This window comes from Rhodamnia argentea, chromosome 8 (assembly GCF_020921035.1).
Source record: "Rhodamnia argentea isolate NSW1041297 chromosome 8, ASM2092103v1, whole genome shotgun sequence".
Classification (NCBI taxonomy): domain Eukaryota; kingdom Viridiplantae; phylum Streptophyta; class Magnoliopsida; order Myrtales; family Myrtaceae; genus Rhodamnia; species Rhodamnia argentea.
The window spans coordinates 20,733,938-20,740,051 of NC_063157.1; positions in this window are offsets into that span (position 1 = coordinate 20,733,938).

The following is a 6,114-nucleotide window of genomic DNA, read 5'->3' on the forward strand; positions in this document are numbered from 1 at the left end:
CTGTTTATTGCGGCCCGCTTACTCCCAGCAAAAACAATAAGGTTTAGTGCACCTTTTAGTTCTTGTCTAGTGTTCTAAAAACAAGTGTATGAGTCAAAAAATTGATGGAACAGCCGAAAAATCAGACAAATAATAGTATAGCAATACAGATGAACAGAACAACATAGTAATAGAATTGTTTCTACCTCATTCACCCCAAGTATTTGCAATGTTAAAACAGAGCAACTTCGTAGAAATAGAAATGTTTGATGTACTAATTATTCTGTTGCATCATTCGCTAGAGTTTTAGATAATTCATATATATATATTTTTGAGGTACATGACAATTATCCAAATGTATAAAGAGAAGAATTGGGGAAGGAAATGCACCGTGATCCAATTTTTTTGTTAAGGCATTTATAAATTTTTCGAGGTATGATAAACACTGATTGATTGTTTGATTGACATTGAAAAAAAAAATTAGTTGTCCAGGCGAAAGATATGGAAAAATAGACAAATGCAATAGTAAAAGCAACAACTTACTTTAGTTTCTTCAAGCCTATCTCCCATTGCCCGCTTATTGAGGCCCGCTTACTCCCAGCAAGAACAATAAGGTTTAATGCACCTTTTAGTTCTTGTCTAGTGTTCTAAAAACAATTGCACGAGTTAAAAAATTGGTGGAACAACCGAAGAATCAAACAAATAATTATATAACACAATAGATGAACATAATAACATAATAATAGAATTGTTTCTCCCTCATTCACCCCAAGTATTCGCAATGTTAAAACAGAGCGATATCATAGAAATAGAAATGTTTGTTGCACTAAGGGAAAAGTATACTAGAAGTGCCATAACTTTTGTACGGCGTTCACTTAAGTGCCATATCTTTCAAAACGTTCACTTAAATTCCATAATTTTCAAAAATCGTTCACTTGAGCTCTACATCGGAGCAAAATCATTCACTTGAGTGCTACAGTAACTTTTCCGACGTGCCATGTCATCTTTCCAACGTCTATAGTAACTTTTCCGACATACTACGGTAACTTTTCCGGCGTCCACAGTAATTTTTCCGATTGCCACGTCAGCTTTTCCGGTTGCTACGTCAACATGGCACTCAAGTGAACGATTTTTAAAAGTTATGGCACTTAAGTAAACGTTTTGAAAGTTATGGCACTCAAGTGAACGCCGTATAAAAGTTATGGCACTTCTAGTGTACTTTTCCCGTTGCACTAATCATTCTGTTGCATCATTCACTAGAGTTTTAGACAATTCATATATATTTTTTTGAGGTACATACAATTATCCAAATGGATAAAGAGAAGAATTGGGGAAGGAAATGCACCTTGATCCAGTTTTTTTTATAAGGCATTTATAACATTTCCCAGGTACGATAAACTTTGATTGATTGTTTGATTGACATTGAAAAAAAAACAAAATTAGTAGCTCGGGAGAAAGATATGGAAAAATAGACAAACGCAATAATAAAAGCAACCACTTACTTTAGTTTCCTCAATCCTATATACCATTGCCTCACTTATTGAGGCCCGCTTACTCCTAGCAAGAACAATAAGGTTTAGTGCACCTTTTAGTTCTTGTCTAGTGTTCTAAAAAAAGTGCATGAGTCAAAAAATTGGTGGAACAGCCAAAGAATCAGACAAATAATAGTGTAGCACAATAGATTAATAGAACAACATAGAAATAGAATTGTTTCTACCTCATTCACCCTAAGTATTCGCAATATTAAAAAAGAGCATCTTCGTAGAAATAGAAATGTTTGATGCACTAATCATTCTATTGCATCATTTGCAAGAGTTTTAGACAATTCATATACATATTTTTTAGGTACAGGCAATTATCCAAAATTAGTTGCTCAGGGGAAATATATGGAAAAATAAACAAACGCAACGGTAAAAGAAACCCACTTACTTTAGTTTCTTCAAAAATATCTCTCATTGCCCTGCTTATTTTGGCGCACTTACTACCAGAAAAAACAATAAGGTTTAGTGCACCTTTTAGTTCTTGTCTACTGTTCTAAAAACAAGTGCATGATTCAAAAATTTGGTAGAATAGCCGAAGAATCGGACAAATAATAGTGTAGCACAATAGATGAACAGAATAACATAGTAATAGAATTATTTCTACGTTAGTCACCCTGAGTATTCGCAATGTTAAAATAGAGTGACTTCGTAGAAATAGAAATGTTTGGCGCACTAATCATTCTGTCACATCATTCGCTAGAATTTTAGACAATTCGTATATATATTTTTTAGGTATAGCCAAATGGATAAAGAGAAGAATTGGGGAAGGAAATGCACCTTGATCCAGTTTTTTTGATGAGGCATTTATAACATTTCCCAGGTATGATAAACTTTGATTGATTGTTTGATTGGCATTGAAAAAAAAAAAACAAAATTAGTTGCTAAGGAGAAAGATATGGAAAAATAGGCAAACGCAATAGTAAAAGCAACCATCTACTTTAGTTTCTTCAAGCCTATCTCCCATTGCCCCCGTTTAATGAGGCCCGCTTACTCACACCAAAAACAATAAGGTTTAGTGCACCTTTTAGCTCTTTTCTAGTGTTCTAAAAAAAAGTGCATGAGTAAAAAAATTGGTGGAACAGCCGAAGAATCAGACAAATAATAGTGTAGCACAATAGATGAACAAAACAACATAGTAATAGAATTGTTTCTACCACATTCACCCCAAGTATTCGCATTGTTAAAACAGACTGACTTCATAGAAATAGAAATGTTTTTTGCACAAAACATTCTATTGCATCATTCGCTAGAGTTTTAGACAATTTATATATATATTTTTGAGGTACAAGCAATTATCCAAATGGATAAAGAGAAGAATTGGGGAAGGAAATGCACCTTGATCCAATTTTTTTGATAAGGCATTTATAACATTTCCCGGGTATGATAAACTTTGATTGATTGTTTGAGTGACTTTGAAAAAAAAAAGAAAAATTAGTTGCTTAGGAGAAAGATATGGAAAAATAGACAAACGCGATAGTAAAAGTAACCACCTACTTTAGTTTCTTCAAGCCTATCGCCCATTGCCCCGCTTATTGGGGCCCGCTTACTCCCAGCAAGAACAATAAGGTTTAGTGCACCTTTTCGTTCTTGTCTAGTGTTCTAAAACAAGTGCATGAGTCAAAAAATTGGTGGAACGGCCGAAGAATCAGACAAATAATAGTGTAGCATAATAGACTAATAGAACAAAATAGTGATAGAATTGTTTCTACCTCATTCACCCCAAGTATTCACAATGTTAAAACAAAGCGACTTAGTAGAAATAGAAATGTTTGTTGCACTAATTATTCTATTGCATCATTCGCTGGAGTTTTAGACAATTCATATATATATATATATTTTAGGTACGCGCAATTATCCAAATGGATAAAGAGAAGAATTGGGGATGGAAGTGCACCTCGATCCAGTTTTTATGATAAGACATTTATAACATTTCCCAGGTATAATAAACTTTGATTGATTGTTCCGATTGACAGAAAAAAAAAACAAAATTAGTTGCTAAGGCAAAAGATATGGAAAAATAGACAAACGAAATAGTAAAAGCAACCACTTCCTTTAGTTTCTTCAAGCCTATCTTCCATTGCCCCTCTTATTGAAGCCCGCTTACTCCCAACAAGAACAACAAGGTTTGGTGCACCTCTTAGTTCTTATCTAGTGTTCTAAAAACAAGTGCATGAGTCAAAAATTAGTGGAACAGCCGAAGAATTAGACAAGTATCCGCAATGTTAAAACAGAGCGACTTCGTAGAAATAGAAATGTTTGATGCACTAATCATTCTATTACAACGTTTGCTAGAGTTTTAGACAATTCATATATATATTTTTGAGGTGCAAGCAATTATCCAAATGGATAAAGAGAAGAATTGGGGAAGGAAATGCACATTTATCCAGTTTTTTTGATAAAGCATTTATAACATTTCCCAAGTATGATAAATTTTGATTGATTGTTTGATTGGCATTGAAAAGAAAAACAAAATTAATTGCTCAGAAGAAAGATACGGAAAAATAGACAAACGCAATAGTAAAAGCAACAACTTACTTTAGTTTCTTCAAGCCTTTCTCCCATTACCCCGTTTATTGAGGCCCGCTTACTCCCAGTAAGAACAATATGGTTTAGTGTGCCTTTTAGTTCTTGTCTAGTGTTTTAAAAACAAGTGCGTCAGTCAAAAAATTGGTGAAACAGCCGAAGAATCGGACAAATAATTGTGTAGCACAATAAATGAACAAAACAACATAGTTATAGAATTGTTTCTACCTTATTCACCCCAAGTATTCGCAATGTTAAAACAAAGCGACTTCGTAGAAATAGAAATAATTGACGCACTAATCATTTTGTTGCATTATTCACTAGAGTTATAGACAATTTATATATATTTTTTGAGGTACGGGCAATTATCCCAATGGATAAAGAGTAGAATTAGGGAAGGAAATGCATCTTGATCCAATTTTTTTATAAGGCATTTATAACATTTCCCTGGTATGATAAACTTTGATTGATTGTTTGATTGACATTGAAAAAAAAAAAAAAAATTAGGTCATTCGGAGAAAGATATGGAAAAATAGACAAACGCAATAGTAAATGCAACCACTTACTTTAGTTCCTTCAAGCTTATCTCCCATTGCCCCGCTTATTGAGGCTCGCTTACTCCCAGTGGGAACAATAAGGTTTAGTGCACCTTTTAGTTCTTTTCTAGTATTTTAAAAACAAGTGCATGAGTCAAATAATTGGTGGAACAGCTGAAGAATCGGACAAATGATGGTGTAGCACAATAGATGAACAGAACAATATAGTAATAGAATTGTTTCTACTTCATTCACCCCAAGTATTCGTAATGTTAGAACAAAGCGACTTCGTAGAAATAGAAATAATTGATGCACTAATCATTCTGTTGCATCATTCGCTCGAGTTTGGAGAATTCATACATATATTTTTTAGGTACAGGCAATTATCCAAATGGATAAAGAGAAGAATTGGGGAATGGAATGCACCTTGATTCATTTTTTTGATAAGGCATTTATAACATTTCCCAGGTATGATAAACTTTGATTGATTGCTTGATTGACATCGAAAAAAAGAAAAACAAAATTAGATGCTCGGGAGAAACATATGGAAAAATAGACAAACGCAATTGTAAAAGCATCAACTTACTGTAGTTTCTTCAAGCCTATCTCCCATTGCCCCGCTTATTGAGGCCCTCTTACACCCAGCAATAATAATAAGGTTTAGTGCACCTTTTAGTTCTTGTCTAGTGTTTTAAAAACAAGTGCATGAGCCAAGAAGTTGGTGGAAAAGCGGAAGAATTAGACAAATAATAGTGTGGCACAATAGATGACGAACAACATAGTAATAGAATTGTTGATACCTCATTTACCCCAAGTATTCGCAATGTTAAAACAGAGCGACTTCGTAGAAAAACAAATGTTTGATGCACTAATCATTCTATTGCATCATTCGCTAGAGTTTTAGACAATTCATGTATGTATTTTTGAGGTACAGGAAATTATCCAAATGGATAAAGAGAAGAATTGGGGAAGGAAATGCACCTTGATCCAGTTTTTTTTATTAGGCATTTATAACATTTCTCGGATATGGTAAATGTTGATTGATTGTTTGATTGACATTGAAAAATAAAATAAAATTAGTTGCTCAGGAGAAAGATATGGAAAAACACACAAACGCAATAGTAAAAACAACCACTTACTTTGGTTTCTACAAGCCTATCTCCCATTGCCCCGCTTATTGAGGCCCTCTTACTCCCAGCACTAACAATAAGGTTTAGTGCACCTTTTAGTTCTTGTCTAGTGTTTTAAAAACAAGTGCATGAGTCAAAAAGTTGGTGGAAAAGCCGAAGAATTAGACAAATAATAGTGTAGCCTAATAGATGAACTGAACAACATAGTAATAGAATTGTTGCTACCTCATTCACCGCAAGTATTCGCAATGTTAAAACAGTGCGACTTCGTAGAAATAGAAATGTTTGATGCACTAATCATTCTGTTGCATAATTCGCTAGAGTTTTGGACAATTCATATATATATTTTTGAGGTACAGGCAATTATCCAAATGGATAAAGAGAAGAAGTGGGGAAGGAAATGTA